Raw genomic sequence first — 24163 nt, 5'->3', positions numbered from 1 at the left:
TTGCCCTTCGGGCTACATGGGGCACCTGCTACCTTCCAAAGAATGATGGACAGGATTCTAAGGCCCCATAGACGGTATGCGGCTGCTTATCTGGATGACGTGGTCATTCATAGTCCTGAATGGCAGTCTCACTTACCCAGGGTACAAGCAGTTTTGGACTCCATCTATAAGGCAGGTTTAACAGCCAACCCAAAACAGTGTTGTCTAGGCATGGAGGAAGTAAAATATCTGGGATACACCATTGGCAGAGGCCTGATAAAGCCTCAGCTCAATAAAGTTGATGCCATACAAAACTGGCCACGGCCTCTGAATAAGAAGCAGGTGAGAACCCTCTTGGGAATTACGGGGTACTACAGGAGGTTTATACCCAACTTTGCCACCATGGCAGTCCCACTGACTGACCTGACCAAAGGCAAACAAAAGGTCATGGTAGAATGGAGTCCTGAGGCGGAGAAAGTTTTTCTGGAGTTGAAAGTAGCGTTGTGTTCCCAACCAGTCCTGATGACTCCTAATTTTGACAGGGAATTCATAGTACAAACCGATGCATCAGAAGTAGGTATAGGAGCGGTCCTGTCCCAGAACAAGGAGGGTGAGGAACACCCTATTTTCTATCTAAGCAGAAAGTTGAATGTACATGAGAGAAACTATGCCACAGTGGAGAAGGAGGCGTTGGCCATAAAATGGGCGTTAGAGGCTCTCAGGTACTACTTGGTTGGAAGAAAGTTCAAATTGATCACTGACCATGCCCCTTTGAAGTGGATGTCCGAAAATAAAGACAGTAATGCGAGAATTACGAGATGGTTCTTGGCGTTACAAACTTTTAAATTTTCAGTGGAACACAGGCCAGGAAGCCAGCTGGCCAATGCTGATGCATTGTCACGCGTTCATTGTTTGGGGGCTTCAGTTGTTCCGCCCCACAGGTCGAAACAAAGGGGGGGGATATGTGATAGGATCATTGGTAAAGTGGTCTGTGGCAGGTACATTTGTCCCAGATTCCTGTCTTATGTGTTTTAAACCTCCAGGAGAAAGTCTGCAGTGTAGCAGGCTTGAGTCTCGGCTTTTTGAAAAGCCGGTTTGGGACCTGGGGGTTGTGGGTGAGAGGAGAGGGTGGGATCCACCCATGGCCACTCCACGTTTTGGTTCTCTTAGCCTGGTAACAGGCTTGTTAGGGTTTCCACCTGAGAGTGGCCAATATAAGGCTAGTGTGTTGAGGGCTGATTGTCTCACCTGGGAGAGCAGACAGGGAGTTTGCTCAGAGACACTTGAAAACCAGACTGTAAGTGTTGTGCTGTGCCCTTGTTGCTGGTGAGGGCATTAGGCCCTGCCAGGTTCTGGTAGTGAGGGAACTACCTGTGAAGTTAGTGCCCCGACAGGGCTAGGATTTATGTTTATGTTTTCTTTGTATTTGTTTCTGACATTGTACAATAAAGACTGGCGCCGACCAGCTTGTACTTGCATCCAGTCTGGCGTACTGTTTCCCAGCTGCTGTGTGTGACAGGAAGGAGTCCTCTACCCAGGAGAGGGACCCCCTAACCTAACTGTGTCACACAATCCTAAATCTAACTTTCACTTTTTAATACTTTGTTGCAAATCCTTTGCAGGCACTTACAGCCTGAAGTCTGGAACGCATAGATATCACCAGACACTGGGTTTCATCCCTGGTGATGCTCTGCCAGGCCTGTACTGCAAATGTCTTCAGTTCCTGCTTGTTCTTGGGGCATTTTCCCTTCAGTTTTGTCTTCATCAAGTGAAATGCATGCTCAATCGGATTCAGGTCAGGGGATTGACTTGGCCATTGCATAACATTCCACCTTTTAGCCTTAAAAAACTCTTTGGTTGCTTTTGCAGTATGCTTCGGGTCATTGTCCATCTGCACTGTGAAGCGCCGTCCAATGAGTTCTGAAGCATTTGACTGAATATGAGCATATAATATTGCCCGAAACACTTCAGAATTCTTTCTGTTGCATTTGTCAGCAGTCACATCATCAATAAATACAAGGGAACCAGTTCCATTGGCAGCCATACATGTCCACGCCATGACACTGCCACCACCATGCTTCACTGATGAGGTGGTATGTTTTGGATCATGAGCAGTTCCTTTCCTTCTCCATACTCTTCTCTTCCCATCACTCTGGTACAAGTTGATCTTTGTCTCATCTGTCCATAGGATGTTGTTCCAGAACTGTAATGGCTTTTTTAGATGTTGTTTGGCAAACTCTAATCTGGTCTTCCTGTTTTTGTGGCTCACCAATGGTTTACATCTTGTGGTGAACCCTCTATATTCACTCTTATGAAGTCTTCTCTTGATTGTTGACCTTGACACATATACACCTACCTCCTGGAGAGTGTTCTTGATTTGGCCAACTTTTGTGAAGGGTTTTTCTTCACCAGGGAAATAATTCTTCTGTCATTCATCACAGTTGTTTTCCGTTGTCTTCCAGGTCTTTTGGTGTTGCTGAGCTCTCCGGTGCATTCTTTCTTTTGAAGAATGTTCCAAACAGTTGATTTGGCCACACCTAATGTTTTTGCTATCTCTCTGATGGGATTGTTTTGATTTTTCAGCCTAATGATGGCTTGCTTCACTGATTGTGACAGCTCTTTGGATTTCATATTGAGAGTCGATAGCAACTGATTTCAAATGCAAATGTCACACCTAGAATAAACTCCAGACCTTTTACCTGCTTAATTGATAATGAAATAACAAGGGAATAGCCCACACCTGTCCATGAAATAGCTTTTGAGTTGATAGTCCCATTAGTTTTGGCCCCTTAAAAAGTGGGAGGCACATATAGAAACCGTTGTAATTCCTACAACATTCACCTGATTTGGATGTAATTACCCTCAAATTTAATCTGAAAGTCTGCAGTTAAAGCACATCTTGTTTATTTCATTTTCAAAGCCATTGTGGTGATGAATAGAGGCCAAAATGTGAAAATTCTGTTAATGTCCCAATATTTATGCACCTGACTGTATGTATATATATATATATATATATATATATATCTATATGTAGAAAAAAAGGGGGGGGTAGTACTCACCAGACTTCTTAAAAACATCTCTTTATTGCATCTCAGTAAAAATGTTACACCATTTCAAAATCCGACGTTTCGGTCCATGCACAGGACCGAAACGTCGGATTTTGAAATGTTGTAACATTTTTACTGAGATGCAATAAAGTGATGTTTTTAAGAAGACTGGTGAGTGCTACCCCCCCTTTTTTTCTACTTTTGCATGAAGAGGATTATTGTGATCCCATATGGGTGTGTCACCCCAGCAATTTATTATTGAAGACGAGAGTGTGGACCTATTTGGACTTAATATATATATTTATCATTTACCCCAAATCCATAAGAATATGAAAAATCCACCCGGCCGGCCCACTATTGCAGGAATAGGCTCCGTGACATCACACGTATCCGAGTATTTGGACATTTTTTTAAACAAGTACGTAAAAGAACTTCCTTCCTATTTGAAAGACACGACTAACCTCTTGAATATTTTAGAAGATATCAGTTGGGATGAGAGCTACATGTGGGCCACTGTAGACGTCCAAACCCTTTATACCTGTATACAGCATTCCCGAGGTATTGAGGCCTGCAAAAAATTTCTAGATGAGGATACTTCCATTAATTCTGAACATAAACAATTTATTTGTGATCTGGTTTTATTCATCTTAACACACAATTATTTTAAATTTTTAGATCAGTTTTATTTACAAATTTGCGGTACGGCGATGGGTACTATATTTGCGCCCAGTTACGCCAATCTTTTTATGGGTAACTGGGAAGAAGGGCACATATATAATAACAACCCATACAAACGAATGATACATCTATACAAACGGTATATTGATGACATTATCATTATTTGGAAAGGCAATGAACGGGATTTTAGTAATTTTATGGATTTTATCAATACTAATGATTTTAATTTACAGTTCACATCCAACCTACAAAAGACAGAAATTGAGTTTTTAGATGTTATTTTAGAAGGAAAAATAACCAACATCTCCACAAGAACATATATCAAACCTGTCGACACTAATAGCTATTTGCACTATAGAAGTGGACACACTATGAGTTGGAAGAATAATATCCTGTATTCACAATTCCATCGTATTAAACGCAATTGTAACGACAAAGAGATCTGTTCTCAACAAATCAATTTATATGCAGAGAGATGTAAAGAATGTGGCTATCCAGAAACACTACTAACAGAGGCAGTCTCAAGAGCAGAGAATCTGGATAGAAAAGAACTTCTTAAGTATAAAACCAGACCCAAAAAAGAAGACGTAGTACCTTTTATCACCCAGTTTAACAGAGAAGAGGGCAGAATTCGACAGATCTTAAACAAACACTGGGGTAGTTTGAAGATGGACCCCATTTTATCTGGAATTTTACCCAATAAACCTACTGTTGTTTTTAAGAAAGCAAGGAACCTTAAAGATATTTTAGCCCCTAGTATGCTTCAACCAACAAAATCCAATAGGCAAGACCTTAATAAATGTCTGTGTGCATACAAATGTGGACACTGCAATATGTGCAAGTTTCTACATCCCAATAGGAGGCAGTTCTCTAATTTTGACAATTCCAAAATGTATAATATGAAGCATTTTATTAACTGTAACACCTGCTCTGTTATTTATTTGGTTGAGTGGCCATGTGGCCTAATTATGTGGGCAAAACCAAAAGAAATCTTAAATTCAGAATACAGGAACATGTCAGGAATATAAAGAATAAAATTGAGAGCCACTCTGTGTCCAGACACTTTAAGTCACACCATAATGCCAATCCAGAAAATCTACTTTTTAGAGGTATCAAACACGTGAAATTGGGTCCGAGAGGTGGTGATTTAGCCAATAGACTATCTCAAAGAGAGATGTTCTGGATCTTTGAGCTGAACACTCTCCTACCCCAGGGCCTAAATGACAGCTACGAAATTGCACCTTTTTTATGATTTTTTATGATTATGGATTACTCTGTGATTTTTATGATTTTTATGGTATTGATGCATGTTATGGTTTTAATCTTCTCACTGTGGATCTTATAACTTTATGATTTTAAAACTTCATTCAATCCCATACTTTTATTTATCTTCTTTTAAGTGATGCGTATTTTAGTTCCAATTTTAACATTTTGTTCTTATTCTTATTTTTATTCTATTATTCTATTATCTTCATTAAGTTTGTGGTACTATTTATATGATTGCACTTTGTAATAATATTTGTTTGATGTATGCTATTGCTTGGTGATTTCTCACATACATCGAGAAATTAACAAAATGGCCACTTTATGTCTCATGATAGGGCCATCTTCCACCAACAAAATGGCCGCCTATCATTTATTGTATTTATGGAATCTTACAAAATGATTGCAACCGCGTGTGTCATATTTGTACAGCGGTGGTTACATCTATTATGGAGCCCCGCTAATGTTGTCATTATATGTGGAAGCATGATCACGGCAGAGTTCTTCCTGTAGCTGCCGCGATCTGCGCATGCGCGAGTCTAGCCGCACAACATCTTGGGAATTGTAGTTCCCCATACAAGATGGCCACGGGCAGCTGCGCATGCGCAGTACAGCGTTTGACGCCGTACTATTTCCAGATTGATAGCGATGGTCAAACTTAAGATAAGGCCCCGCTATTGCCGGATCGCTGTGTTACTCCACTGGTGAGCACGATCATGGCAGATACCTCCCATCATCTGCCGCGATCTGCTCATGCGCGAGGTCGGCCGCACGGCATCTTGGGACTTGTAGTTTCCCATACAAGATGGCCGCGGGTAGCCGCGCATGCGCAGAACGGCGCTAGACGCCGTTTTTGGCTCAAATCAGCACCTTATTATGTATGTTATAAATAGGGCACCCCAAACTGTTCACCCATACCCCTGAGGAAGTCTTTTTGGACGAAACGCTTTGGGACCCCTGTTCCAGCTCCTCTCCACACTACTGATTATTCAGATAAGCATCCCTTTATCTTATTTCTATGTTTTTTAACCCTGTGTGTACCGTGTATTCCCCATGTACTAAGTATTATTAAACCACTTGTTGATGAAAGCTCCTTTGAGTAAGAGTCACTTTCTGCTTGATTTAAGTTGACCTACTCCACCTGCACATGCTAATGCTGGGGCCATCGTGGGAGTTTGAAGAGGCGACTTAGTACTTTATGCAGAAATTCAAGTAACATTCTGGTACGCATATACAACTACTTTACCATATCATTCTTTTTGGACACAAAATTACTACACTATATGTGCTTGTTCTGGCTCGATACGAGCCAATCTTATTTAAGGTTCCTGGTCACCCCGAAATTGTGAAACCATCTCACCATATGAGGTCCCAGTAAAAGACCTACAGATAAGCTTTAAAGATTTATTTTTTGGTACGCACATTTATATTCGAGCACGTGCTAAAAATATTTTGAAATACTACACTATCAGGCGCATGTTCTTTCCATACCCTATTTATATATATATATATATATATACAATCACAATGGGCCTGGCACTCCCAATAACACACTGTAGGTAGCTGCTGCCTGTGCCCTCCCTCATAGAAATTCAGGATACGAAATACAAAGGTGCGGCACTCAAGGCATAAATTCAATAAGAAGACGACAAGTAGCGTTTAAATTAGGGATGTGCAGGCTCGGATAGGTTCGAGTTTGCACGTGGAGTTCGGATTTTTCCCTCCAAAAAAACGGAACTCAGAACGAGGCAAAACGTCATCTTGCATGGACGAACATCATCATTCCTGGACAAAAGACCAGGAATGATGATGTTCGTCCATGCAAGATGACGTTTTGCCTCGTTCTGAGTTCCGTTTTTTTGGAGGGAAAAATCCGAACTCCACGTGCAAACTCGAACCTATCCGAGCCTGCACATCCCTAGTTTAAATCAATGTTTCAGTTCCTTGCAGAAAGTTGTTTCTATGTACTAATACACAATGCAGGAGATTTAACAGAAATTATTATCAATGGGGACTATAATCTGACCCATGTGTACTAAACTCCAAAAAGCAATGCTTTTCGAAGTTTAGCCCCAGTAGTTTACACCATCTTCAGCCTATGGGGTCTCCAGGTGCAGGAGAGAGATCTTTCAACCTCTCCCCCACATTCCCTGCCAGTCCGGGAAGCTGACGCTGTGCATATGCGCTGTGTCAGCTGCCCCCGGGAAAGTCTTTCACTTCAGTGAAAGACTTCTCCGAAATGCCGGGGATATAACTTGCGGGGATATCTGTTACTGCAACCGCTGTCCCTGCAAGTTCCCGGTAGTACATAGCTGGGATATTTTTATTAAAAATGAAAATATCCCCGGCGAGATGGAGCATTAATAATCGCGGCAGTGCTGCGATTATTGATACATACACCCCTATATCTCTCTATGGGCCTGATACAGTGGTGGACAGTAATGCAGTAATGTGAATTTCTGCTAATGCTGCAGCCAATGGGTTGCCTACTTAGACGCCCACCAGCTGCGGCTCTAATCTGCCAATCGGACATCGGCCTCACCATTGCACATTAGAGCAGTCATATGGTTGCTCAGAATGTCTGACAGTATATGGCCACCGCTGTCAGTGGAACTGCGTCTTTCGAAGCAGTCCCTGGCACCGACTCGCCCACAGATGACAGTCACTCCTCCAGTCAATGCCCAGGAATCGGAGTTGCATGGATTGCCATCTATTTATCTATCCTACCTGCGTGTACCCGCAAATATCACGCAAAGTGGTTTTTCACATATTCTTTTGGAGGGGGTGTTTTATTTTTTGTCAATGACGGTTGTGATTCTAAGACACTTTCACCTGAGGAGCTAAAAAGGGTGTATTAAGGAGGAGGGGGGTGGGGTGACAAAGGGCCTGATTCAGCAAGGGTCGCAACTGCTAATACGCATGCAATCGGCCAATTGTTGCGTTCTGAGCATGTGTATGCATCGCAGTGCGCATGCGCAAACCAGCCACTGCGATTGGGACTGCGATTGCTGAGACTACACAGACTCATCGCAGAGTGATTGACAGAAAGTGCTGTTTGTGGGTGCAGAAGGGGGTCGGTCAGCAAAATGCAGGCATGTCAGTGTGTTTGAACACCGTTGCATGAGCGTGCATAAATTATCCACGGCGATGCCATACGCAGCTTGAGTACTCAGAGCGTGCACTGAGGTTGGCAATTCCTGAGTAAGGTCAGAGCTTGTGTAAGTGTGCGTGAGGCTGCGATGGTCCTCAATGTCACCGATGGTTTTGCAGTCTTGCTAAACATTACGGATGTGTGTAATGTAAGGTGGGCGTCCCTGTGTAGTGCTGCGTTGCGATGGCATAGCGATTGCAATGGATTAGCATACCTTCGCAGTCAGACTGCATGCGTAATCACAGCCGTGATCGCAGTTGCAATCCGTAATGAATCAGGCCCAAAGACAGCTCAACTTCCTGGCATCAATCAAATTCATCCGAAATGAAACCATTGTTGAAATTCGCATCTTTTGGCTTTGCTTCATTATTCATTAACCGTTTCAGAATTGACTCCTTTCCCTATCTCAGTGATTTAATTTGGTAGTTTCATGAGAAATTAAAATGGTTTCTATGCTGAAGTATGTGCGATGTTCTTTTCCTTTCCATTGCGCCATTCTTGAGAAGCGCACCATTGCCTGCTCTCACGCAGGGGGAGATGTATCAAACTTTCGAAACAGTGGAGAAGTGTACAAGTGGAGAAGTTGCCACTAGCAACCAATCAGCTTTGAGGTAGCAATTATTTATTGCATTCTATGAATGATAGGTAGAAGCTGATTGGTTGCTAAGGGCAACTTCTCCACTCTTTTCACTGCTTGATACATTTGTTATTACCTATGGTGCCAGTCTATTACATACAGTATGTAATAAATATGATAGCTATGGTCTTTGGACCTGATTCAGACCCGCTCACAAGATGCGATCGCTCGCTTGCAGAAAGGGGCCAGATATGTAAATTAAGCGCTCGCACTGCCTCGCGTAAGGACGCCCACTGTGTTAGCGAGCTTTGGCAAAGTGCGCTTGCAAGTGTCTAAAGACGCCCCCTTGCCACTCGCAACACACGTCATCTCTGGGAAATGTATGATTAATTGGGACCATCATGAGCCATCGGAGTTGCTCGCAGCCCTTGGGGTTGCCTTAACCTGCCGCAAGCACAGCAATCAGTGCGGTCTGATATACATGCAGGTGATGTGTACAATGACGATACTTTGCTAATTATGCATGCCCTTTAAATGCCGTTTTGGCGGGCAGCACCACTCCCCCGTTTATATGCACCTTCCCCTCTTACCACCCACAAACGGCTCTATCTGTCACTCCAAGCAGTGACCTAATAGTGGCTTACGAGCTACCAAAAGCAGATCGCAATGAATGGCTTGCGCACGCACACTTAAAATTTATATACATGCGCAGATGGGGAAAATCGCTCAGAACGAGTGATCGCAACTTAGCGAGCGGGTCTGAATCAGGTCCTTTGTGTAAGCTAGTGTGTGGAGTTCTAATGGGCCCATTTATCAACGGGTTTTATCAAACTCAATGAGTTTTCAAACTTGTTGCTTATGATAATGGTCAGGGGCTTTCTAGACAGGAGGGGGCCTGTGTGCAGTCTTCATTACGTACCCACTCTTCTCCGTCCGGCGGCCGGCAACGCACTGAGCGGTGCGTGCCCAGTGCCTCACTTATAGACTCTGGGCACTGGAGTGTGCCCAGAGTCTATAGCGCATGCACAGGTCACTGGGAAAATGGCCGCGGTGGCCATTATCCCTGTACTGCGCAAACAACGGGAAAATGGTCGCAGCAGCCATATTTCAGTCAGTTTTTACAGCGCAGACACCAGACACCAGATGTGGGACTCTGGAGAGGTAAGTATAACATGGGTGCAGGGTGTGCGGTGCGGCCCCCCCCTGCACCCATTATAAATACGCCCCTGATAACGATGCTCCAGCCAATCAGCTCCTAACTGTCATCTGTTTGAAAAATGACAGTTGGGAGCTGATTGGCTGGAGCACCATTTATCATATGCAAAAAGTTTAAAACTCCTTGCGTATGAGAAATGGGCCCCTAAGTTTGGACTTTTAGGTTAGAGTTTGTTTGAGAGGGCGGTTTCAGATAGGAGCAGAACACGATTCATTGTTGCTGCTTTGTTGTTTATGTCAAATATCCACATTCAAGTAACAGAAGATAAACAATACAAAGCTTCGGGGTAAATAGAGATGCACAGGAAAGCGTACTGGCAGGATTTATGAAGGTCAAAATTATGTGTGGGAGCTGTAAAATTGTCTATCACTGAATACATGCTTGATTCAATTTTGTTTATTCGTTTCCTGTGATGTTAAGGTCATGTAATAATCATTTTATGTATATAGCAGAACTTTGTAGAGAGAGACAGCTGTTTCTTTGCTGTTTTTTTAATACCCGTGTATATCAAACTACGCTTGTCAAATTACATTTTTTTTTAGAGAATATTGGCTGTTAAACCTTAACCATTCCAGCAATGCAAAGCTACAAGCTATCACTACCATTACTGTTAGCTATATTATCTTGTGCAGCTCTCAAGGTCATTAAGCAATTGTCAGAAAATATTTCTTTAGTATCTCACTTTTGCAAGTCCAATTTGTAGTGGTTTTAAACAGCAGAGTTTTGCCGTAGTGCGTACAAATCCTTACCACGAGCAGCACTGTGCATATATCCCACTGCTCTGCAGACGGCTTACAGAGCTGCATCTGTTCACTGTGTCCAAGGACATAGCTAGGTCACGGTTTGAGAGGTAAGGCTGGAAGATAGAGGAGTGGCTTGCTAATGATGTCTCTTTATTTAAACATTTTGGAGATCTATCTTCGCATGCAGCTGACAGAAGGTTAAGATAGATTTAGTGAGGAATTGTCATTTTATTAGGCTGCAAATCCAGGGGTGAAATGAAAAAGTTTTTTTTTTTTTTTTTTTTTAATGAGGCAAGGCTTCTATACAGCGGGGTTCTGTCTTGGCTAATTCTCTTGTACATCTCCCTGTGAAACCCAGTAAAATCCAGCTACAGTTGCGTGTATGTTATGGTGACATCTTTTTGCTGTCAGATTTCTGAATTATGACGGTAACTGTTTAAATCATTTGCAAGTATTAATATTTCACAAGTGAATTGTGCATAATAAAAAGGTTATGGATGGGCCCGCGTTATTTTAAAGACTGAATACAAAAGTATAAAGTGTCAAACTCTGGGCACGGTTAAATATAAATCATAATTAAGATGAAAGATAACTTGGTATGTGTATTTAATTTCAACACCAACAATATATCATAGTATAATAAAAACAACACTCATTTAGTTACTGCAGAACTTTTAGTTATAGGTGTATTACATTGGAATATAATAGCCGCAAGGAACATGTCATTGCAGTTTAATTTGAGAAAAGGTAAGCAGTTTCTCATAATAGAATTTACAATCAAAATCATCCTGGTGAGACCAGCTCCATTGCAATATCTTGTTCTCTTAGTGGCATCATTATGTGTTATGTTTCAAAATGGGCAAATATAACATGTTTTTTTTTTTCAATGTGTACACGAAAATATTTCAGAAGCGCGTGGAGCTGTGAAAACCAATTGCCACCTTCTGCATTATGAGACGAGCTGCGTGACTTACAGAATGTGTGACATTATTGTGCTAATTAAACAAATCCTGTATAATACTGTAGCTGGCAGTTATAAACAGCCTGTGATAGCTAAAAATGGAATAAGTCCATTTATTCATTGTTTTTTTTAATAAAGTGAAGTCTAAATGCATATATTATAGTCTCCAGGAATCTGTATTTGAGTGGTTGTCAGACATGGCCATTACACTCATCAAGAATTTTTGAAATTTTTGAAAGTTCAGTTTATCAAAACCACAGTTTTGTGGATGGGTCCTGGTGGTTATGAAAAGCAAAACCGCTGGAAAACTACCACTTTCTAAGACTTATCACTACACATCACCACCCTGATTTTTACCCTGCAAAGAATAAAGCCAGCTTTATCAAATGGTTTTTTTCAAAATCTTTCTCATACGTCAGACATGTTAGACCTCTCCTGATTGACTGGAAGTCTGTGATATGAAAGGAAACCCGGCCTTACTTCGTTCTGCCTTGAGAAGCCAAGAGGTTTTTTTTATTTATTTATTTACTTATCACCCAATTGGATCGAGATAGAAGGAAAGGTAAGTATTATAAGACTTCTACTGCACTACAGAATATTTTGGGCTGCAAATGAAACTACTGTATGAAAAATATCTAAAGAAAAAACCCCAAGGACACTATCCATATTTTATAGTAAAAAAGGGCACATTATAATATAAAACAATTAAAGGAGACACTATTTTACTTTTACATTATATATAGGGGCATATTATTTATTAAATATGTATAGGGGAGCACAATATTTATTAATACTATAATGGGGACACTATATCTATATAATAATTTCCTGAGGTCTGTCCCGTCACCTCAATGCGTGTGCTTTGGAAGCCAGGGCATGTCCCTCCAATGGCTCACACCGTAAGGGAGATGGGACAGACCTAGTGCCGCAGAAGAGGAACCAGGACAGGGTAAGCAGGGACTGGAGTCCCGGGCCCAGACACTCGGGGGACCCGCCTACTACTACTCCCTGCTGCCGCACAAGAGAAGTGACTGTCTGCCTGCCTTCTCCTAATACCGCCTGCTACTGTCACCTCCATAATGAGTGACAGGCCCGGCCGGGGGCCCGCTCCTAACAGCGGGCCGCCCACTACACTTATTTATTATATCATCATTATTGCAGCATTTCAGATGTGGGGAGTGAGACTGGCTAGGAGGTTGCTTTGTTACTTTCTCCAACCAGTGGGGGAAGCGGGGATCTGGGGGGGGGGGGGACAGGGGAAGGGGGGCTTAAGTGGTGGCTGGGGGGTCCCTGCCTATTTTATTAGTCCCAGGCCCCACAATTCTTGATGGCAGTCCTGAGGGTAAGTATGGCAGCAAAGTGCAAAAATGGGGGGGCAGGTGGGCTAGGTGGTGGCAGCAGTCAGAGTCAGGGGTGGGTCCAGACAGCGGGAGGCGCGGTGGAGTGGGCAGGGGAAGACTGAGGTGACCTGGCATATGACAATTTCTTTACTAGCTTATTAATAATATAATAGAATACACTATATTATCAAGCTTCATTTACATTGTTTTGCAAATACATTTTATTTTAATACTGAAGGGAAGTCCTTTCTCCACATAATGGCGGCTTCCTTTAAGCCACCAACAGATTCCACTAATACACCTGCAGTTTGGACATGTGAAATCCACGAGCATCAGTGGTGGCTTTTATAGGACTCTCCAAACCTCTGATTAGTAAATCCAGCAGTTTGGAGGTCTAAACCGCCGGCGGTGGATGCAAACCGCCACATAACGCGATTCTTAGTAAATGTCCTCCTTCATTTTAGTTCATAGCACAGATGGATGTCTGGATCTTACTTCCTAGGAATATTTTCAATTAGATTTTTATGATTTATTTTCTTCATTTATTGGCATTTATCAGGGATATACGCTATTGCCACCACAGTTGAGATCCCGTTCACAGTTGCTGTGTGAAAATATGCAATTGTCGCAGGCGGATATGTATTGAGACGCCCACTGGAGTCTTTGCAAATCCAAGCATCTGCGTACAAAGGTGCAGCATCGATCGCAGATCATTCGATGTTAGCAGTCCTCAGTAACATTATTTTTGGTTAGATGCCTGTGGGAACTGAGACGTCGGAGCCATATTTCTTGTGTACGGGATCGCAGATGCAGGATATGACACGGCCCTGAAACGGTCATGACACGCCTGCGTTTTTTGCCAACACTGCCCATTGCCACCCCCAAACCTCCCTGACTGTCAGTCACACTGTGAATGAATACTCACTGTGAGCGACTACGATAATGTGCAGCGCGACTCAGACACATGCACAAGCGGCCGATAATCGCTCAACTGAGAAAACATTGACAATTCTAAATCAGGCCCACTGTTAATAATGCTCAGTAATAGCTTGGTGTATATTTCTTCTATTTTGAATAGTTAAAAATTTTTTTTTTTTAAATTTGCATTGGTCACTTTTTTCCATTTACCTATATTGAATACTAATAGGGGCTTGGCCTCCTCACGTTGATCAAGCTGTTTTTTTACTTTTTGTTATTTCTTTATTACTGCCACTTTTTCTGTGTCTTACGCTAATTATTTTACTTGTGTGCTTTTATGTGTTTTGTAATGTTTCCATTTAGAATCTAAAAAGAAAAAAAGTTTATTTTTTTCCCATCTTTGAACTAGACTACACTGAAGCCAGGTACACATTACCCTTATGGTACAAGTGCACGATATATGGGGGTCCGTACACATTGCACGATCTGGTGTCCAACCGCCCGATACATCGTTCACATGCACCATTCACCCTCTTGGCGTTGGCAGCTGGGTCGCTCCAACTGCCATGCATGCATGAACGACCTCAATGTTGCTGTGCATAGTGCATACACACTAGATGACCTGGACGATATGTTGGTCATATTTGCCATATTGTCCAAGAAATCATCTAGTGTTTACCCAGCATAAGGATTTTTACTCATGTGATCTGTTATTAATCACATCATACAGAGCACAATGGGCCTGATTCAGTGCTGGACACAGTTGCAGCCAAGGCTGCATCTTTATTCAAATGCTGAGCACTCGCAACCGGGACGATGGTGGCCCAGAGCACATGCGCACGATGGAGCCGGCTGCGTCGTGTGCATGCGCAAGACCCGGATAGCGACCCATCGCTCCGGGTCTCGTACCAAAGGGGGCGTGCTGTCGATGTTGAGTGACAGCACGCCCCCTTTGATGGGCGGGTCGGGGGAGTGGCTGCCCAAACGGAGGTGTTCCCATGTGAATGCCTCCGTTTGGGGCCAGCCCCACTGACATCACGAGTGATGTCAGAGGGAGAGATTTCGGCTCTGTTAGAGCCGAAATCTCTCTGGGGCTTGCGGCAACGAGATCCTACCACAAGGGTCTCGTCGCAAGCCCGATGTCCGCGATGGTCTTGACCATCGCGACCATCTTCCTGGCCGCTCACTATAGCTGGTGGTAGTCACACACAGCTATGCGAGCGGCCAGGAGGCCATTCTAAAAAAAAAAAGACCGGCCCTGATTCAGAGCGAGCGATCTGTCAGAGCGACCGGCTCTGAATCAGGGTCTTAGACCGCCCGTATCTGGCTAGCCACCCCTGTTACCACCCAGAAACGCCCACCAAAAAAGTGCCTCACTCTGCATTGAAATATGCTCTGCATCTCCCTGTGGTAACCAATCGCAATGCATGCACAGAACGACTCGGACACATGTAGTATTTTCAACATCAGCAGACTACGTGAATATCGGCATTGCGTGCAGTTAGCGAGTCACATACATTTGCAATGTTTAGTCAATTAATCTTGTGCATTCAAATGAAGGAGAATACATATTTCAGGGACTTTTATATAACAGAAATGTAATAAAGACAACAGAAGATGAATAAATCCGTATATAATTATTTGTCTACAATAAAATGGGATGGGATACATGAGCTTTAATTACGCAGATAAAAGTTCAAAATAAGTAGTCCCATCAAATTTGGGGTACCTGAAAATGGGTGCAAATATATTTTTAAGTGGATAAAGTGAACTTTAAAAATAATGAAAAATCCTCCTGCCGCAACCACCCACAATAAAAAAAACACCTGGGGAATACTAGGGGACCCCCCTGAGTCTAGTTGTCTAGTTTTAAAGTTTGTCCTCCAACTTTTTTTTTTCGCCCCCAAAATGAAAGTGCTTTTTTGGGGTGTCCAGTGTTTTTTTTTTTAGAATTTTTTGGACACAGTTAAGCTTTGGGAAACTGTACAAGAGATTCTAGGGGGTTCCCACAATGTTGCACCCCTATACACCAATTCTGCACTAGTTCTCGACACCTATAGGTGAAAACTTTTTGCTGATATTTCCCGTTGACTTTTCATAGGAATTGAATATGGGGATAACTGCAGAATGATGAAAATGACATCACTGATGAAAAAAAAACCCCGGCGAAAACGGCTTTTTGCCACTAATTGAATATGGCCCGATGTGTGCGGTGGTGCACCACAAAACAATTCTCACAAAGGCAACACAATGACGTCTCCTGCTTCAGGTTCTCCTGCAAATGCTTCTGCCAGGAAGAAACTGACCTTTCCTAAGAGAGCCACTGGTGAGGAGTCAACTCAGCGCACCAGAGTGAAACACCATTATGACATCTGGTCAAGCTTAAAAGAATTGCCCAAAATTATTGACACCTTTACCATGAGTCAATCTAAAACAGTAAGCATCATTGGAATGGTGTAGGATTATTTTAATGACAATGTACAAATTAGCATGTCACACAGTCCCTTGAAAACTGGGAGGGAAAAAAGGCAATTTGGGGCCCCTTGTACAAACTAGCATTGCTTTACTTAAGCTGCCAACACTCCAGTGTGTACATGGAAACAGTATTTAACATAGCCAGGAACCTTGAGAGTGATTAGTATAAGAAACTACTTCCTAAAAATGTGGAAAAACTGATGTTCATAAAAATAAACTACAAATTCTATAAGGAAGACCTTTGCTGCCAATTACAAAAAAGTACAGAGACTTCTGTAGTGGTGATTCCAGTGGGGATGAGCTAATATTGTGTGATGATGATGATGATGATAATAATAATAACAACAACAACACTGATGAGGGTGAGGATGATAATGACATCTTCCAACTGTAGACATGATTACAACACTAGTAGCCACCTTAAGCCCATTGGTAGCTTGTTTAGTGAGGGCCCAAACAAACCAAGCACTTCAGCCACAAAGGTGGCAGTCCCTGTTGCTGAAGTGCTTGGTTTGTTAAACTGCGCATGTCCTTTTTTATATACAAAATAAGGGTGGGAGGGTCCAAGGATTTTTTAATCATGCACCACTTTTCATTATGGGCTTTGCAAAAGATTGTGTGTGTTTGGCAGGCAGTGTACTGTATATTACTATACTCTACTGGGGCATGCATGTTCTTTTGTATCATGCAATACCATCTATCGCATGATTGTAGCTGTTATATTTATCAGTTTAATAAAATAACCCAGATCCAAAACCAAAAGGCTCTTGGCCAAAACCAAGAGCCTTGGTTTTGGCCTCACCAAGGCTTTATACATCTCTTCCTTTGACCCTTGTGGTCCAGGATGACACATACTATTATTATTATTATTATTATTATTATTAATAATAATAATAATAATAATAATAATAATAATAATCTTATTGTTTTGCTTTAACTTAGTTTGACTGTAAGCTCTTTGGGAAGTGACTTCTTCCTTATATGTTCATTTGTCTGTTACTTAGAATTGTAAATAAAATAATACAGCTCCCTACACATACAGCATAAATGTTACACTCATTTATAATTACTGCTATGTTTGAATTTGTCCATCCATACCTCGTCCCCCTCTTGGTTTAAAAATAAGTACATATATAATGCTCCAGCTGCTGTTTCATTAATTATCAGTAGATTGGCAGCACACATTGCATGACAGGAACTGTGAGATCGTATCTTCCATGATTTTAGTCTTTGAAATCACAGAGTTACAGCTAATGGAATGTTAGGGATTTCTGCTGCTCCTTTACCATCCTGATACAGCCCATGGATTGTTAGTTTGACAGGGCTGTCTGATGTCTATGTAACGGTGTCAGAGGTTATTTTGTGTCAGTAATTATTAAATAAGCCCGAGGTGTTCAATGGCAATGCACTGTAGTAGTAAAGTCTGCATCTAATACCCCTTTTACACCGACTTAAAAATCCCAGGTTGATGCACATGAAGGCGCATCAACCCGGGATTTTTGTCAGTGTAAATGGATCAACCCGGGTCCAGTGACCCCGGGATCCGACTCGGCTGGATTGCAGGGTTGAGCACGAGCCATTTCCGTGTCACCCTGCAGTGTAAACAGCACGACCCAGGTCACGATTGACCCAGGTTGCGCCTCATGCCGGCCTATTGGCTGGCTTCAGTGGCACTTGGAGATGACATAATCTCCAAGCATCCACTGCCGGGCTGACCAGAATGGAGCAGCGCACCCCACCCGCCCTCCGTGCCTCTGGACCGATGTGGAGTAAGGTAAGGAGGTCACTGAGGGGGAGGGAGGGTAGGAAGCGCTGCTCACCTTCGCCGGAGAGCCGGGTCAGTGCTGACCCGGCTCCAGTGTGAACGATGCCGACCACGGGCGCCACAGTGTAATAGGATGTCTGTCCTGGGTCTGATCAGGGTTGGAAATGTGTTCCAAATCCTGTGTCAGACCTTGGATTTTAGTGTAAGAGGGGTATAAAAGTGAAAAAGATTTGATAATGAACTTCTGTGCAGCGATGACATTATTGGTGAAAGCTATAAATCAAGCAACATTTTCATACAAAAGAGATTCTAAAGCTGATTATTACAAATTTACACAGTAATATATAAGCACACTTTAAATAGTTATCTCCCAATATATAATGATACAGTATACAAGTATTTGAGTCAATGTTACTCAAGCATTTTTGATGACTGTTGCAGATTTATTTACCATGACTTGATTATGCCATCTTGAAATTAATATAGTTGCAAAAAACATGATATTAGCTGTTTTTAATAATTAAAAAAAAAAATCCAGATTCTAAACCAAAATCAAAACGATGATGATTTAGAAGCAAAACACATTGCATTATCTAAAGATTACTGTACCTAGCTAGAGAGTTCATGCTACATAACTTCCTACTCTGCCGGAGTTGAGACTCACAAATTTTCGGATGCTCTCTCAGGAGAGTAAACCAGCAACCCGGATCCCACCCACTATCCCAGGAAGTGGGCAGCCTGGTGGCTTGATGTTGTGATTTGCAGTGAATTATGTCATGATGTCCCCATCCCCTGCAGCACAAAGCCCAAGTCACGCCAATTGCACCACTGGGTGTGGAGCCATGACGATTCATGACACCACATCACCTTCTCATAATTGTTAGATATGTCAGTACTCCAGAAACTAAACACTGGTGCTCTGAATACTTATGCACAGAGCCCTAAATATTTCTATGTGGCAAAGCTTTGTTCCTACCAATTAACAGATTTATCAGCTGATAAAGCATGCTGGGACTTTGCTCCATGCCATGTAGTGCGCCATGCTAGTCGCGCCCTGCCGTGAAGTTGTATTTCACAACATGCTGCAGTAAGGTTCTGGAAAAGCCAGAGTGTGTAATACAACTTTCTGTCCACCTGATGTTACTTTTCCTAAACTGCACAGCCCATGCGTGAAATAGCAAACAAAGCTTTTGTCTCGCCATCTGCTGATTGGCTGACAGAACCTGTCATTCATTACACTATACAGTAGTACTGAACTGTGTTTTGTCATGAATGAACAATGGACATCAGTATTTTTTTCTTTTAAATCTTCACTACAGGATTAAAAATAAATCATTTGGTGTGTGAGTTATGTCATTTATAAAAATACATATCTGTTTTGGCCAAATGACGCACAACCAGCATTAAATAAAGACAGAGCAAGTCAAGTTCAATATTCTTAAGAAACTCTATTCAACATTGCTCCCAACTTCCCACCACCTGGCATTTCTATTCTACTGTATGCCACTCAGCTGCATTTTACGCTAAACTATTGTACAGTATTGTACAGTTTACCTGCTGTAAAGTCGTACACATCACATCACATACACAACAGGTGTGGCTCTAGATATGGCTGGTGTGTGTGGTCGAGTAGTTAAGGTGAGCACTTTACTGAGTGGGCGCCTTGGGTTCGAGGCCCAGAAAGGAACAAAGTCATTTTGGACATTTGATTTTTTTTTTCCTATATTTTTACTTTGAAATCTTCACCACAGCATTAAAAATAAATCATTTGGTGTGTGTGTTCTGTCAGTTATAAAAATACATATCTGTGTTGGCTAGATGATGCACAACCAGCATTAAATAAAGACAGAGCAATGTTCAATACTCTTAAGGAACTCTGCCAAAATCAATACATTGCTCTCAACTTCCCACCACCTGGCATTTCCATTCTACTATATGCCACCCAGCTGCATTTTACGGTAAACCATTTCACAGTAGACATTGTATTGTACACGTTATGGGGTGTTCTGCCAACCAGCGTCCTGATTCCTACTATGCATACTTATTCCTAACAATATGGCATCTCGCTATAGACCTTATTGTAGGGGAGAGTACACATCCTTGTGCATTGGCGGGACAGGGCACTCGCCAACAATATTAAAAAATGTTATCCATATATCTGCTTTTCAAAATCTATATGTAGAAAGTAGATATTTATGATTTTGTTAACATTATTGCTACCTCAACCCATTTAAATATCTTCATAACTATATCAGCTTTTACATGCTCACATCACGTAGAGAAGCAGCCATGCTTAAATATTAATTACATTCTCAGGCTCCTGAGAATAGATGATTCAAGGGAATATTATTGAGAGGTTTGATAAATAATAACCAATGTACTGTGGATACATTTCAATCTTTGATATCTATTTATAATATACTTCTATTATTTTTGCCCTAGAAAACGGAAAAATAAAGCAGCCTGCTATTTACTGGCATATTGCTAAGGCTTTTAGAATCATGATCATGGGTGAATCTGCCTGTACTGTACATTGCACTGAATGTGTCTGTTCTTTTGTCACATTCAGGTGCATATGTGTTTCCTTTTTTGTTTTTTGCAATGATTCAGTTTGTTGCAGAAGCAAGTGTCCCATTGGATCTTGATGCACTCCTCCTTGGTGACTTGGTCCTTTCCCCAGTGTAAGGACCGCTGGTGTCTATTTCTGCTGAACACAGCCATCCAACTGCAGAACACAGACAGATAATAAGATGAATATATCAGCATTCAGGTCAGGAATTCAAGGACATATTTTACAAGTTCAAGTGTTTGTGCTTGAAGCATCATTAAAAAAAATACAGATTTTCATAATCCGTATATTAGGAAAATGCGCAGCCGAAAGCATAAATTATTAAGGCTAATATTATGAAAATGCCATTTTCATGTCCCTTCTTAAAAGCTTAACCCAATTAAATATTTAAGTGGACACGGTAGCAAGATGTATCCATGTGAACTTCATGATTTAAGATGCACAATAGATTAGGGAGTTGTGTGTTGATCTGGACTGTTTAATAGATACATATTTGCAGCCTTAAAGTTGTTAAAATAAACTGTTTCCCTGTTTATGGGAGAATAAGCTGTTTGCTTTCGGTATAAAAGATAGAAAAGGGCATTACTGAGCAAACAACTAGCACAGCAGAGTGCAACTTATTTTTTTCTGCTGTTGTAGCTGTTGTAATGTATGTATTGTACAGAAACAGGGTCACACCCCATAGAGAAATGTCACAATCCAATAAAAAAAATTACTTACATCTGTAGATTAGTAACACGTAGCTCAAAATATGTCATACTCGAAAGAGCAATATTTCTGTGTCAGACATGCAAGCATGTAAATTACACCCAATGACAGAGGTATATTTACTAAGGTGCGGGTTTTTAGAAGTAGAGATGTTGCCCATAGCAACCAATCAGATTCTAGCTATTATCTTCTAGAAGGTGCTAGATAAATGTTAAGTACAATCTGATTGGTTGCTACGGGCAACATCTCCACTTATAAAAACCCACACTTTAGTCAATGGCGTCACAATGGCTGAGGGGTGACACCAAGGTGCAGACTCCCCCTCAGTGACAGGAGCCGGGTGCTGCACTGTAGCATTAAGTGCAGCAATCGGCTCCTGACACTGTGAGGGAGCCGGCACACGCCCCACCCTAGTAATAAGCACCAGACCACGGGGGTTCTGGCCATGAAGCCACGTCCCTTCCCGTGTGGCCACGTCCCCTGCCCGTGAGGCCATGCCTCCTTTTTGGAGGCATCCCTCCCCGCACTGGGTGATATACAGTAGGTGGCAGCAGTATGTGGTGGTGGGCAGTCCACACAATGAATAACTTACTGAGAATGTGGTTTATTAACCAGGCAGAACAGATTGCAGAATAACATACATGTATGTATGTACACAATTTATATAGCAGGTTCAACAGATTCAGTCAGGAACGTACTAGAGATGAGCGGTTTGGTCGGATTTAGAAAACTGTATCTTATTGACTATCTGGCTCTCATGTTTTTTGGATGGCCAATAAGATAAATCTGAACTTGCCCTAATTTGGTGAAAAGAAGTGAGTAGAACCAAACCACTCATCTCTAGTTAATATAGGTGGTGTGCTGTATAGTGAAGTACACACCTGTGTTCCCACATAGTGGTGGCCATGGAGAATATAGCGAGAGCAGCAGTTGTGACACAGTGGCACCTGCAGGATCTCTGGCGTTGCTCACACTCTCCACTCAGGAGAAACACTCAATTCCTGCCACAATGGAGGAAAGAGCTGGATGATGCGTGGAGAAGCTGCGCATGTGCAGTAGCACCTATCGGTTGGCTGGGTCATAGGTCGCGCTGTGACGCAACTCTGGCAGTATGGGGTACCGGCAGCTCAGAGAAGACAGCAAAGAAGCTCTCTCCAATCAGGGGCAGAACTATGGGAGACAATAGAGGCATCTGCCGCTGGGTGCCAGCACTGAAGGGGCACTTCCTTTATCGCCCACAATATAGTTACACCACTGAGGGCTGTAAATATGAACCCGGAGTGTACCGTTACGGCTGCCGAATACATGGCACCTCTTCCCGGCACCTGAGAAGCCACCATACACTAGTGGAGGACTCAGTGTCAGACCATCAGCTGCCACCTCCGTCTATCGCCTGTCCCTACTCATTGGTGTTGCTGCTCCTCAGCAGCTTCTTATTCCAGTGAGACACAACTCTCCGTCCCAGTCCTCCCTGGCAGCAGTTCTAGCCGCGGACCCTTGCAGCAGTCCCTATGCCTCCCCTCACCCACAACTCCCCGTTCCACTCCTACCTGGCAGAAGCTCTAGCCACGGACCTGTGCGGCAGGCCTGAGCATAAACGTGGCTGCAGATCTTCTAGGAGCTGAGAGGCGGGGGTCTGGGGCACCAGTGACTAAGTCTGGGGGCAGATCTTTGGTGGAGCAACTTCCCAGCATGTGACTGGGCATTTTGTGATTTGTAGTCACACCATAGTGGCAGCCTTACAGTATATTGACTAAAACTTGGTCCTCAAAGACCCCACATCAGGTGGTTTTCCTCTCCATCAGGGGTATCAGGAGGGCTCCCCACCCCACATCAGGTGGCTTTCACCTCCATCAGGAGGACTCTGAGCCTCATGCTAATTGCACTATACAGCTCACTATCTTATCTGTGACTAATGCATAACTGTATATACTCCTAATTAACCTCAGGGATGTAGCTGAGGTCACTCTTCATACAAACATACATTACATTCTTCAGTGCAATCCCCATCTGTATAATAGACAATGTTGCAATGTTATCCCTTATCTCGTGTCTCTGGTATACAATTGGAGAGCTGTATACCTTTGCATGTGTTCTAGGCACATTAACTGAAGGGGATCTATACACAACCCTAATGCTAACCCTTCACTTCTCCTTCAGCGATACTGTGCATGAGTGGTCTGAGTGGAAAGTGCCAGGGAGGGATGCTAGGGTTCCCTCTCCTGGTACTTTTTGCAATCTGTAGCCCATAGGCAACAGCAGCTAACACCACCTTGAGATAGTGTTAGCTACCAGGGGCCAGTCTCTGGAATGCAGATACATTCGGGGGATTCTATAAATCCGCAGACATCTCCCGAAAAAGAGTGTTTTTGGTGGATATCCTGCAAATTTACTTTTGTAAATATGCTTAATAGAAACAAATTCACTTATTCAGGGGGGCACCAAATGATAACATGCCTCCGGGCATCTGAGATGAACATGCGCCACTAACGCCTATAACACAACAAGCACCTCAGGGGCAAACGCAGGATTCTCAGGGAGGGGTTTCCAATATATATGTCCACACACACACACACACACACACACATATATAAGTAGTTGCGCACGACAGAGGCCCCCAGTAGTAGTTCTCCCTATGTAGTGCCCCTTATATAGTGCCCCCGGTAGTAGTCCTGTCCCTATGCAGTGCCCCTTATATACTGCCACCAGTAGTCCTGTCCCTATGCAGTGCCCCTTATGTATTGCCCCCAGTAGTAGTCCTCCCTATGTAGTG

This window comes from Taudactylus pleione, unplaced genomic scaffold, assembly GCF_031769625.1.
Source record: "Taudactylus pleione unplaced genomic scaffold, aTauple2 ptg000009l, whole genome shotgun sequence".
NCBI lineage: Eukaryota > Metazoa > Chordata > Amphibia > Anura > Myobatrachidae > Taudactylus > Taudactylus pleione.
The sequence above is the reverse complement of the archived record's forward strand: the minus strand, read 5'-3'. Positions refer to the sequence as shown.